This window comes from Hylobates moloch, unplaced genomic scaffold (assembly GCF_009828535.3).
Source record: "Hylobates moloch isolate HMO894 unplaced genomic scaffold, HMol_V3 SCAFFOLD_12, whole genome shotgun sequence".
Taxonomy (NCBI): domain Eukaryota; kingdom Metazoa; phylum Chordata; class Mammalia; order Primates; family Hylobatidae; genus Hylobates; species Hylobates moloch.
The window spans coordinates 22,024,461-22,038,753 of NW_026652287.1; the positions used below are offsets into that span (position 1 = coordinate 22,024,461).

The window sequence follows — 14,293 nt, forward strand, 5'->3', positions numbered from 1 at the left end:
ACCTTTCTCTCTCCTCAGTGGCATCTGACTCTCCCTTAGGAAGGGAACTGCCTTAGATCTGGAAAAAGACCTTGCCAAGAGCTCAGGTTCGAAGGTGAGCTACCTCTTCCCCAGGGTGGGGTACAAAGTAGCACTACTGAAAGGAGAGCTGCTGCATTGTATAATTGAAGGAAAAGAATTTGAAGCTTCAGGGACAAAATCGGAGATCCAGGGTGGAGACAGAGGTGAGGGCACCGGCAAGATAGTGTCCTAGCAGAAAGTCACTGTCCAATCTGACTTTTCTGCCCTTTACAAAATCTTGTATAAAGTCTGTTAAATTCGTAATAACCACTAGAACACAGTTGTTGCAAACAACAAAAAAACAAGCTAAACCGTCTTAGGTGAAAAACAAAAACAGAATAAATCTTCAAAAGCACAACTGAATAGTCCGCTAGGAAGAATGGATGAGGGAGAGAGAGAAGCAGGACTGAAAAGATGGGATTTGATTTCTCTTTATTTCTCTGCCCCATTTCCTCCTTAATGGCTCCATTCTCAGGCAGTTTTCCTCCGCAGCACACGATGGCTGTCAGCAGCACCTGGAGAAAGATCATTCCTTTTTTTAGACCAGCAAGCAAAGGAGTCTCTTCCCTCAATTTGTAGAAAACATTCATCTTTATTCTGATTGAACAAGCTCAGGTCACATGCGCATCCTTGGGCCAATCACTGTAGCCAAGGGGTGGGGATTATCCTGATTGGCTCAGACCTCAGCCACAGGCCCCATCCCTGGAAGAGGATGTCACTTCCTAGAAGCCCATGGGCCCTTGGGGAGGGACGGGCACTGTTCCCCAGAGCAGTGCAATCAGTGCTGGGAAACTGAAGCTGCAAGTGTCCGAGGGACCCTGGGACATCTCTGGGGTCTGCGTAGGTACCTATGGAGGAGCAGAGATGGCAGATGAAGGAGGCCGTGGAGGAGAAAAGGAACACAGGAATTCACCAGAAATTGGCAGGCTGTGGAATTGATGGAGTCCACTTACTGTCCAGGCCTAAGGGGGTAAGGAGACGTCTTCTGTCCCCCATGCTGGCATTTGGGTCACATGTGGAATCCGTGGTAAACTGAGGAACCTGTCTTCTCCTTCCCAGGTCCAATAATCCCATCCTTTGCCGAACGCTTCACTGTGGTACTGGCATCATTTCAAGCATTTAATCCTCGTTCCAACTCTACGAGGAAGGTACTGTTGTTCCCACTTCACAGGGGAGGTTATTGAGGCACAGAAAGGTCAACCAATTCACTCAGGGTCACGCAGCTCCAACACAGTGCAGTTGGGATTCGAACCTGCAATGTGGTTCCCAGTGCATCCCACCATGACCATTCCACGTGGCCAAAGCCAGCGTACCTGGAATCCGGGAAGGGAGTTCTTTCTATTGCAGGCCAGGAGGGGGGTACATCCCACTTGCCTTGAGGGCCCCTAGTGCTTGTCAGGAGGCGACAGACCGAGGTGCTCTCCTCTCTGGGGCAACTGAACTGCCACCAGAAAAATGACCCATAAACTCGAGATGGAGCCCGCTTTCCCTCTGTGGATTCCACCCTCTATTACGTCTCTCCCTCAATTAATTAATAAAGCCCAGCGCCTCTCTGCCTGGCTGCTTCCTTCCCTCACTCGACCTCCCCATCTCCACTGAGATCCTGTTTTTTTCCCCTCCCCATGGCCCAGCCTGCTATTGTCTCTCGGTCCCTACAGTTGCTCCTCATAGGGAGGCTGTTGGAGAGAAAGAGAACACGGAAGGCCCCGGGTGGATTTGGGCAGCCGTTAAAACGGGGCTCTGCTTCATTGAATCTCAGTTTTGTGAAGCTCTCCTGCTGAGCCCGGCCTCTGCTCCAGATTCATCCGTATGGGCAGACCTCCCAAAGACAGGTTTGGTCCAAGGACAGGTTCAAGGTCGAAGATGGGGTTCAGAGCTCTCTCTGAGGGCCCGTGCTCTCTGGTTTCCTATTTGCAGGCACACCTTTTATGAACAGCTTGGTTCTGGGCTAAAAATGTGTGGGAAAGAGCTGAGGCCCTAAATTCAGGCAGACCTGGCTTCAAGTCCTAGCCCAACAATAACTGGCCTGGTGACTTGAACTTCTGTGGGTCTCATTTTCCTGTCCTGTAAAATGGGGATAGTAGCAGAAATTGTATATTTGGAAGTTAAACGACAGAACATGCAAATCTCTTAGCACAGAGCCTGACACAATGGAAGTAACTGATTTTTTAAAAATAGCTTTTTTTTTTTTTTTTTTTTTGAGACAGGGCCTTGCTTTGTCATCCAGGCTGGAGTGCAGTGGTGCAATCACAGAATACTGCAGCCTCAACCTCCCAGGCTCAAGCAATCCTCCCACCTCAGCCTCGGGAGTAGCAGGGACTACAGGGGTGTGCTATCACACCTGTCTAATTTTTGTATTTTTTTTTTTTTTTTTGTAGAGACAGGGTTTCACCATGTTTCCCATGGCTGGACTCAAACTACTGGTCTCAAGCAGCCCACCCAGCTCAGCATCCCAAAGTCCTGGAATTACAGGCATGAACCACTGCGCCCAGCCAAAAATTTGCTATTTTATTGTCAGTAGAATCGTTACAATTATTTTATGACTTTCCAAGATAGCATGCTACCCTTGGAGAAACAGCACAGAGCAGGAGCTAAGAACACAGACTCTGGATTCAGTCTTCATGACTTTAAATCCTGGCTCTGTCATTTTTCAGCTCTGTGACCTTAGGCAAGTTATTCTACCCCTCTGTGCCTCAGTTTCTTGATCTTGAAAATGGTAATAATAATAGTACCCACCTCGCAGGCTCTTGTGAGGATTAAATGTGATGAGACATGTAGAGGGCTTAGAACAGCACACAATGAATATTAGCTATTATTATTTTCCAACATTCACTAACTTCTCAGTAAATGAAAACTGTCATTCTTTCAGTGGTGGGTTTTGATCAGTGGCAGGCTAGTAGCAGCCAGCTGTCCTAAAAAAATTGTAGGCCAGGCATAGTGACACATGCCTGTAACCCCAGCACTTTGGGAGGCTAAGGTGAGAGGATCACTTGAGGCCAGGAGTTTGAGACCAGCCTGAGCAACGTAGCAAGATCCCATCTCTTAAAAAATGTATACATGTATGCATGTACATACATACTTTTTTGTGTGATGAATTTTACTGATTTAAAGGATGTGTGGTGCAAAATTTGCAAATAATAATAAAGTTTCATTTAGTTTTGCCAAGCTCTGTAGCCATTATCTATCTGTAATTGCAAGTTAACCATGATCTCCTTCCTTCATTTGTTTGAAATGGGATCTTGATATAATTCAGGCTGATCTTAAACTCCTGGGCTCAAGCAATCCTCCTCAGTAGCTGGGACTACAGGCACCCACCAACCATGCCTGGCTAATGATTTTTTAAAAAGTTTTTTTAGAGATAGGGTCTCTCTGTGTTGTCTGGGCTGCAAGCCAACCATGATTTGACAAATGGAGTTGCACCCCAACCGTGAGTGTATTTCCAACATGAATGTTGGCTGATTTTTCATTTCCATTAATGAGTAAAATGAAAGTGAGACAATGAAGACATATGTTGGAACTTCACTCAGCCATCAACTTCTTTGCTAAATTGGATAATAGTTTTTAATACTGGAAGAATATTTACTCCAATTTTTATTGCTATTCACAATGTAATGGGTATAACACAACACACTTTAAAATTTAATCTGTATTGTAACATTTTCTTCATTTCTTTCTGAGGTCCAGACAATCAGCCAAAGCCCTGATTGGTAGCATCTGTCTATTTTCATGGTGTAAATATTTCCACCATGGCTAGATTCAAGTTAACAAGATAGAGTCACTGAATGTGAAGCTGGAAATAGAGGCACAGTGAGTGACCCACCATTATACATTATTTCCACCATATAGATACAATAGACTTTAATCTCAAGAGCATAGATAATAGCAAAATTTATAAAATAATCAGAAAGTGATGAGTAGTGCATCATTTATTATATGTTTTTAATTTAATCTCTTTGACTGTTATATAATTTAATTTAAAATAATTGCTGTTTAACAACTAGCTTGCCAAATTTCTAAAAGTTTAACAATTGGCTTTCATGAGCCAGTGTGAGCTACCTCTAGCATACCTCTGGTTTTGATAGCTAAATCCCCAGAGGAAGCTTCAAGAACAACAAAAGAGGAAATGCATTAAATCATTATGGGACATGAGAGATTTTTAAAATTATGCATTAAGAACAATTTTTCCTAAATGAGGGGTTTTCCTTATTGTGGTAGATTGTATTTTCCAAAGGTGGCCACAAAATATCTCTTATTCTCAAATGTTCTTCTAGTACTCTGCCACTCTACTGTGAAGAGGTAAGAGTCGGTGTCCCCTCTCCTTGAATTGGGGTGAGTTTGGGATTGCCTGGAGCAATAGAGTATGGTGGAAGTGGCTTCCATCCATAGGTGACTTCCAAGGCTAAGTCTGAAAAGATGGTGCCACTTCCTCCTTGTGACCTAGAAAACTCACTCTTGAAGCCTATAGCCTCTATGTAAGCAATCTGGCCAAACTGAGACTGCCATGTTGTGAGGAAGCCCGAACTAGCCTATGCAGAGTGACTGCACGGAGAGCCCGGAGACTCCATGAAGAGAGACGCCCAGGAACACCCAGCTGTCCCCTGCTGGCCCAGCACCAGCTCCATTTGACTGTAACTGTGCAAGAGGCTCTGGGCCAGATCCACGCATCAGAGACCCCGGCAGTGCCTTGGACATGCTAAAAGCTTGTAGAGTCCTGAGAAGGATGTCAGTGCCGAATTAAGAAAAACGTTATTAGAAACTGGAAGAAAGGGGATCTTAGTTATGTGGTGGTGGAAAGTTTGTCACCTGCGGTAACATAGAAAGAAAACATGTATCCAGTGAACTCACTGTTAGAGCAGAATATTAAAAGTGTTATCTGGCTTTTTCTTGCTACCTATGATAAAATGTAAAAGGAAAGAAACGAACTAAAACAAGCTATTAAATATAAAGGAGCCAGGACCTGCTGGACTTGAAAACAAAATTATTTTTCGTTCCTAGCTTCTCTAGATGGCAAAAACTTCTCAAACTGAGAAAAGGCCTCAGGCTCTTATTACCTGATTTCAAGACTTACTATAAAGTAAGTCTACAGTAATCAAGACAGTGTGGTATTGGTGAGAGGATAGTCACACAGATCAATGGAACAGAATAGAGAATCCAGAAATAGACCTGCTTGTATATGGTCAATTGATTTTCAACCAAGGTGCAAAGCCAATTCAATAGAAAAAGGATAGTCTTTTTCAATAAAGAGGGCTAGAGAAAATGGACATTATATGCAAAATAAAACAACCCTCAGCCCATACCTAGCTCCCTGTACAAAAATTAACTTTAAATGGATCATAGACTTAAATGTAAAACCTAAAACTATGAAACTTTCAGGAGATGACATAGGAGAAAATCTTTGTGACTTAAGTTTGGCAAAGATTCCTCATGTTGGACACAAAAACACAAATCATAAAAGAAAAAAGCTGATAAATTGGGCTTCATCAAAATTTAGAAATTCTGCTCTTTCAAAGCCTTGGTTAAGAAAATGAAAAGACAAGAAACTGGGAGAAAATATTTACAAAATACATATCTTATAAAGGAGTGGTTTCCAAAATAAGAAGATAAAAAAACTCTCAAAACTCAATTTTGAAAGGAAACTCAGTGTTATTATAAAGCAACCCAATTTAAAGTAGGCAAAAGACTATCTGTTCTCCACTGAATTACCTTTGTAACTTTGTCAAAAATCAGTTGTCCATTTATGTATGGATCTATTTATAGACTCTGTATTCTGTTCTATTGATCTATATTCCTGTCTTTATACCAATACCATGCTGCCTTGAATACTGTAGTTTTATAATAAGTCTTGAAATCACATAGTGTTAGTTCTCCAACTTTATTATTTTTCAAAGGCTTTCTAAGTCCTTTGTCTTTCTTTATGAATTTTAGGATAAACTTGTCACTTTCTACCAAAAAAAAAAGGCTTCTGGGATCTTTGATCAGAATTGCATTAAATCTATAGTTCAATTTGGGGGGAAATTGCCATCACAACAATACCAAGTCTTCCAACTCATGAACAAGATATATCTCTCCACCTATTTAGCTCTTTTTAAATTTCCTTCAGCAGTGTTTTGTAGTTTTTAGTCTAGAAGTATTTCATCATTTTTTTGTCAGATTTATCCCGTGACACTTTTTACTTTTGATGCTATTGTAAATGGTATTGTGTTTTAATATTCCAATTTCTAGTTGTTCTTGACTGTATTTAGAAGTGCGATTGATTTTTGTATAATGATCTTGTATCCTGCAACCTTGCTAAACTCAATTACCTGTTCTCAATTACTAGAAAATCATCAGATTTTATATAAAGATTATCATATCATGTGCAAATTTTACTTCCTTTTTTCCAATGTTAATGCCTTTTATGTCTTTGCCTTGCATTATCAAAATGGCTGTAACATCCACTGCAGTGTTGAATAGGAATGGGTGAGAGCAGGCATTCTACATCTTACATATAAAAATTAACTCAAAACAGTTTATAGATCTAAATGTAAAGATACAACACTACAAAGATTCCTGAAGAAAGAAAATTTTTGTGACCTTGGGTTAGGCAAAGGGGATGTTCTTAGACACACTATCAAAAGCATGAGCCATAAAAAAATTGAAAAAGTGATCTTCATCAAAATTAAAACCTTCTGCTCTTTGAATAACTCTTTTAAGAGAATGGAAATGCGAACTATGGACTGAGAGAAAATGTTTGCAAGTTACACATCTGAATTAAAGAAAAACAAAAACTTGTATTCACAATACATAAAGAACTCTCAAGGCTCAATAATAAAATAAACAGCCCAGCTTTTATAATGGGCAAAAGATTTGAACAGACATTTCACCAAACAAGATGGCAAATAAAGACATGAACAGATGTTTAGCATTATTAGTCATTACAAAAATGCAAATTTAAACCACAGTGAGACACCACTACATACCTATTGGAATGGTAAATTTAAAAGACTGGCTATACTGGGTTGAATAGGGTCCCCTCCAAATTCATGTCCACTGGAACCTCAGAATGTGACCTTATTTGGAAATAAGATATTTTCAGATAATTAGTTAAAGCAAGGTAATAGTGGATTAGGATAGACCCTAAATCTAGTGACTGACTGTTGTCCTTAAGAAGGCCACACGAAGACACAGAGACACACAGAGAAGAGAATGCCATGTGAAACCAGGGACAGAGATTGGAGTGATGTATATATAAGCCCAGGAATATCTGTGGCCACCAGAGCTGGAAGAGGCAAGGAAGCTCTCTCCCTGAGAGCCTCCAGAGGGAATCAACCCTGCTGACTCTTGACTTTAGACTTCTAGCCTCCAGAGCAGTGAGAAAACACGTTTCTCTTGTTTTAAGACCCCCAGTTTGTGGCAATTCATTACAGCAACCCATGGAATCTAATATATTGACCATTCCAAATGCTGGGGAAGAATGTGGAGGAAGTGGAACTCTTGTACATTGCTGATGGGAATGTAAGATAGTACAAGCTCTTTGGAAACCAGTTTGGCAATTTTTTAAAAAAGTTAAACACCTGCTGCAGGATCCAGCCATTCTGCTCCTAGATATTTACCCAAGAGAAAAGAAAGCTGTGGTAGGCAAAATAGTGGCCACTGAAGATGTCAATGCCCTAATCCCTGGAACCCGTAAACGTGTTAAATTGCATGACAAAGGAGACTTTTTAGATGTGATTAGATTAAGGATCTTGAGATGGAGAGAGTGTTCTGGATTATCCAGGTGGGTCTGATGTCATCACGAGGGTCCCTATAAGTGAAAGAGGGAGGCAGAAGAGTGAGTGTGAGAGTGACATCGTGTGACAAGACTTGACTGGTCATTGCTGCCTTTGAAGATGGAGGAAGGAGCCACAAGCCATAAATTCAGGTGGCCTCTAGAAGCTGGAAAAGGCAAGGGAACAGATTCCTCCTAGAGCCTCCAGAAGGACTGCAGCTGTGCTGACACTTTGATCTTATCCCAGTGAAACTCATTTTAAAATTCTGACCCCCAGAACTATAAAATAATAAATTTGTGTTGTTTGAAGCCTCTATGTTTGTGGTGATTTGTTATAGCACCCATAGCAAACAAATACAAAAACATATATCCACACAAAGACTTGTAAGCATCAATGTCCATAGCAGCTTTATTTGTAATAGACAAATATCCACCAATATGGATAAACAAATTATGGAATATCCACGCAATGGGATTCTACTCACATACTGCATTATTCCCTGTATCTGGCATTCTGAAAAGGGCAGAACTTCAGGGACAGAAAATAAATGAGGAACTGCCAGGGGCTGGGTGGGTGATAGAAATGACTACAAAGGTATACAAGGGAAGTTTTTTGGGTGATTGTAATGGTAGTTACATAATTGTAGGCATTTGTTGAACTTACAGAACTATATCCCTAAAAAGGGCAAATTTTTCTGTATATAAATTTTACTTCAGTAACTTTGACTTAGAAAATGGAGAGGTGAGAGACATAACAAGGAAAAAGAAGGACGTGGCTGGGTGCAGTGGCTCACACCTGTAATCCCAGCATTTTGGGAGGCCAAGGCAAGTGGATCACCTGAGGTCAGGAGTTTAAGACCAGCCTGGCCAAAATGGTGAAACGCCATTTCTACTAAACATACAAAAAATTAGCTGGATGTGGTGGTGCGCACCTGTAATCCCAGCTACTTGGGAGGCTGAAGCAGGAGAATCTCCTGAACCTGGGAGGTGGAGGTTGCAGTGAGCTGAGATCATGCCATTGCACTCCAGCCTGGGTGACAAGAGCAAAACTCCATCAAAAAAAAAAAAAAAAAAAAGGAAGGGCCTCAGACCAAATATCGAATTCAGGTGGGATTGTAAGTTCCTTTAAGACACAAGAAAGATTTATGGCAGTGCCTCATAGAACCTTTCCAGTAGAGAAAAGCTTCTCTAAGGATCTAAAGGCCATGCCTTACAGGCACTTTCCATTACATGACAAGCCTTTTTAAGATCTTAAAGGCATTGATCTACAGTGATCTCAATGGGAACCCACGGTAGAAAAGGGCTTATCTCAAAGAGATTTGTGATTTTGGCTTTTCTTTAATGGCATGAATCTTGATAAGGTTTGTAGGAAACACACAATGTTTTTAATAGAATTGTTCTGGTGGAAGCTGTGCCTGCTTGAACTGAAAGTAACAGAGAGAATAGAAAATAAAATGAGGTCTTTGGGTTTCCAAACTTCTATAGGTAAGAAGCAAGCCAAGAAAAACCCTCAGCTGCAAACATGGCTGTACTTTACGGAAAATAACAGTGACTCAGAATCATATCTAGGGAACAATCATGAATCCCAGTCAAGGAATTGGCAACACTTAGCAACATTTGCCCGGCTGGATTTTAGAATTGCTATGGACCAGTGATTTACCTCCCATTTTCTACCTCTTTAAATGTGAGTGCCTATAATAGTTATCTTGTGCCTGACCCATGACTGCATGTTGAGTGTGTAAGAAGCAGTTAACTTGCTCTTTACTTTATAGATGTTCAGGTCAAAAAGAAAGGTACTCAAAGAGCTGTCCCCAAAGTATCATACCTGAGGAGCATCATGTGGGCCTGGACCTATTTAGATAATAAAATCCTGGACCTTGATACTAAACCTGATCCTGTAATGGGATGAAACTCCTGGGAGGTCTCAGAAGAGTGTATTTTACATGTGAAATGGATATGAATTGTTGTGGCCAGAGAGTGAGCTTGGCACATTATATTTTCCGAAAATGTCTGCAGTAGTATTTCCCAACCCACATGCCCTTCTAGAACTTTGCAACTCCTCCATGAAGAGGTGGAATCTATGTCCCATCCCTACTTGAGCTTGGTTTGGCATTTCTGACTTTCTTGACTGGTGGAGTACAGTAAAAGTGTTACCATGTGACTTCTGAGGCTAGGTCACAAAAATACCATATACTTCTGCCTTGATTTATTGAGATGCTCAATCTTGAAACCCAGCCACCATGCTGTGAGGAAGCCCAAGTAGCCTTTGAAGAGACCCAGATGGAGAGGAACCAGAGTTCTCAGTCTAATGCCCTGGCTGAGCTCCTAACCAATGATTAGCACCAAGATGCCACGTGAGTGAGCTATCTTGGAAGTGGATCTTCCCACCCACATTGAGCTGTGTCAGCTGAAGCCCCATGCAACAGACACAAGCTGACCCCACTAAGTCCTGTTCAAATTGCTGATTCACGAGCAAAATAAGTGATTATTATTTATTTCAAGCCACTAAGTTATGGGGTACATTGTTACACAGTAATGAATAAATAGAACCTTTACCTAGAGGTCTCTAAAAATAGTATAGAAATGAACCCAGAGCCAAAGCAATAAGAAAAATATTGATAGATGAGTACTTTAAAATGTAAAGCTTCTGCATACCAAAAAGAGTCATAGACAACATTAAAAGTTAAAGATATCCATTTCCAGGTATATACACACAAGAATTGAGAGCAGGGACTTAAAAAGATATTTGTATACCCATGTTCATAGCAACACTATTCACAATAGCCAAAAGATGGAAACAATCCAAGTGTCCATCGATGGATGAATGGATAAGCAAAAATGTGGTCTATCCACACAATGAAATATTATTCAGCCTTAAAAAGGAAGGAAGTTCTGACATAGGCTACAACATGAATGATACTTGAAGACATCATGCTAAGTGAGATAAGCCAGACATACAAAAAAGATAAATATTGTATGATTTCACTTATGTGAGGTTCCTGGAGTAATTATAGAGACAGAAAGTAGAATAAGGGCTACCAGGGGCTGGGGGAGGGAGAATGGGGAGTTACTGTTATAATGGGTGCAGTTTCAAATTTGGGTGATAAAAGTTTTGGAGATGGATGGTGGCGATGGTTGCACAACAGTGTCAGTGTACTTAATGCCACTGAACTGAACTCTTTTTTTTTTTTTTTTTTTTTGAGTCTCACTCTGTCGCCCAGGCTGGAGTGCAGTGTCACGATCTCAGATCACTACAACCTCCACTCCCAGGTTCAAGGGATTCTTGTGCCTCAGCCTCCCAGGTAGCTGCGATTACAGGCATGCACCACTGCACTCAGCTTTTTTTTTTTTTGTATTTTTATTAGAGACAGGGTTTCACCATGTTGGCCAGGCTGGTCTCGAACTCCTGACCTCAAGTGATCCACCCCACCTCAGCCTCCCAAAGTGCTGGGATTACAGGCATGAGCCACCGCACCCGGCCTGAACTGGACTCTTAAAAATGGTTTAAAGGGTAAATTTTATGTTATGTGTATTTTACCACCATAAACAAGATAATTCAAAGACAAATAGAACACGGGAAAAATATTTGCAAAAATAACGGCTATATATTGCCAGTTTTTAAAAACATAGGCAAAGATAGAAACATGCAATGCAAAATAAGAAGAATTAGGATGAGGAGGAGAAATAAAAATGGCTAAAAACCAATTTGGAAATATATCCAATCTCTCTAGTGAGCAGTTTTAGTGGTGTGTGGGATAATATCATATATAGCTGTTGAGCGTGTAAATTAGCATCTTTCTGGAAGGCAGTTTGGTTCTATGCATGAAATCTTTTTTTAAAAAGTTCCATGACCCCCCAATTGCACTATTAGGAATTAAGTATAAAACATTAGTCAGATAAAATAGATATAAGGGCAAGCAATAGAGGATGGCTAATAATCAGACAAATTTTAAATCAACCTACAACCCCCAGTAAGAGGAGGTTCGTAAATAAATGCTGGCACAACCGTGGACTATGCAAACTTTAAAAGGGACGACATTCTTCTATATTTATTGACATGCCGAGGTGTGCATGACATATTTTAAGTGAAAAAGATGCAGATTAAGAGACAATATGTACAGTATGGGGGCGGAGAGTGCATGTGTCTGAATACATTAGAAGTCTAGAAGAAATGTTAACCATGCTCATTTGTGGGTAGTGGAACTCCAGATAATTTTTTTCTTCCTTACACTCATCTATTTTTTTCTTTTTCGGGGCTATGAGCATATATTCCATCAGGAAATTTTAGAAGACCTTTTTTTTTTTTTCCCACAATTACAGAAAAGCACAGATGTGGTCCTGGCTGGAGAGGGAAGAATCCCACTGCTCTTCTCATTTGAGGATCTCAAGGCACATCAAAAAACATCTGCTGAGGACGTGGCAGACCCTAAAGATGCCTCAGTCAAAGTTGCCCTCCCTAGAGAGTTCCAGTCCCAGTCTGGTCCCAGTCCAGTCCACACAGAGCATTCACCGACACTCCTCAAATCCTCCATCATCTGCGCAAGTGGAGTAGATAAAGTTCATAAGAATCCGGGATCTCATTCACCACCTCTTTTCCCATCTTTCCATGGCATTGGGCTCCCCCTGGGACACCTGCTTCCCTGTTTTCTGTTGCTTCCTCCTGCCTTAAGATGGTGACATTGAGCAGACATGATCAAAAGATGTCCCCAGAAGCCAACCTTCTCTAAGCAGAATCTGATTCTGGGTTCTCTGAATGCTGCCTCTCCACCACCCCACAAAGAAAGCTGAAACTGGGGAGCTTCTTGTTAAGGGAGAACAGTTTTCTTCTTGCCTTTCCTAGTGAGTTCTTTCTACCTGGAAGATGGATGTGTGGCCTGGAGCTGCAGCAGCTATTTTGTGTCCACGAGGAAGTCTCATATCCTAAGAAAATGAAGCAGGAAATTAGAAGAAACTGATGTCTCTGGTAGCTTCTTTGATGCTTTGCATATCTTTGAGCTGCCTGCCCCGAACTCTTTATTTTGTGAAATAAATTATGTTTAAGCCAGATTATCAGAGGTTTACAGGCAGAGATGATCCTAATTGATCTCTTGGGGTTTCCATCATGTCCACAATGCCTGGGCTTAGCCCTAAGTATAGAGGCTGTGGTGTGTGTGTGTGTGTGTGTGTGTGTGTGTGTGTGTGTGTGTGTAGGGGGTGCGTCCCTTTCAACTGCTGGCAGCACTGTTCTCTCTATTGCAATTCTTCTCTATGCTCATTTAATCTTTGTAACAACCCTCAAGGGAGGTACCATTGCCATCTTCCTTTCACAGCTGGGAAATTGAGGCTTCCAGAAGATAAGTGACTTGCTTAGGTTTACACTAATCTGAGGACCCTTCCTATGACATTACATGATTCAGCCAGGGCAGAAGACAGTCTTGTTAATAGTTGTTGTTGTTACTGAGGCCATTTCTTGGTTCTCTGGAGAGTCCTCAAACCTAGGCCTTTGCTTTAAGCTTAACAAATAGCACAGTGATGAAGAGTGCAGACCATGGTCTCAGAAAGATTTGAATTCAAATTCTAGTTCCCTCAGAGTTCCAGTTCAGCCCTCTGGGAAGCAGACACCAAGGTGGAAGTGAACTTGCAAGAGATTTATTGAGGAAGATACCAATGAAGGATAAAGGGGAGGGGAAGCCAGGCACGGTGGCTCACGCCTGTAATTCCAGTGCTTTGGGGGACCAAGGTGGGAGGATGCTTGAACCCAGGAGTTCAAGACCAGCCTGGGCAACATAGTGAGACCCCATCTCTACAAAAACATTAAAAAAGAAAGAGCTGGGCACTGTGACTCACACCTGTAATCCCAGCACTTTAAGAGACCAAGACAGGTAGATTGCTTGAGCCCAGGAGTTCAAGACCAGCCTGGGCAACATGGCGAAACCTCATCTCTACAAAATAATAATAATAATAATTATTATTATTATTATTTTAAAATTAGCCAGGCATGGTAGAACACACCTATAGTCCCAGCTACTTAAGAGGCTGAGATGGGAGGATCACTTGAGCTCAGGTGGTCAAGGCTGCAGTGAGCTATGATCACACTACTGAACTCTAGCCTGGGTGACAGAGTAAGACCATCTCTAAAAAAAAAAAAAAAGAAAGAAAGAAAGAAAAGAAAAGAAAATGAAAAGGATAAAGAGGAGAGAGTAGGAGGGGGAACGCCTTCAGATCCTGATGCTGGTCTGACACCTGGGAAGGGAGACGGGAATGATAAGGACGAAAGACGGGAGGAGGAGCCTCAGATTGCAGTACAGCTCTGAGAAAGTCCCCAGGCTGATGGGGAGCCCAGAGCAAGAGTTGCCTGTCCCCGTCTTGGGCTGGCGTGACCCAGCTCTCCCACCCCGACTGTGCCCAGTCATTGGCTGGGAGCAGTCAATGGACACCATGTCAATCTGGAGATGTGGCGCTGGGGGCTGTCACCAACACCTTGAGGAAAGAGGTGCTTTCTTGAAA

General features: G+C 41.6%; 1 long non-coding RNA gene across 1 annotated transcript; it reads left to right on the plus strand.

Annotated features, from left to right (window-relative positions):
• Positions 1-925: 925 nt before the first annotated feature.
• Positions 926-12,824, plus strand: LOC116477927 (uncharacterized). The gene is made up of 3 exons (XR_004250684.2): positions 926-1,030; positions 1,120-1,208; positions 12,128-12,824. It is a non-coding gene; the product is annotated as an uncharacterized LOC116477927 (long non-coding RNA).
• The last annotated feature ends 1,469 nt before the right edge of the window (positions 12,825-14,293 follow it).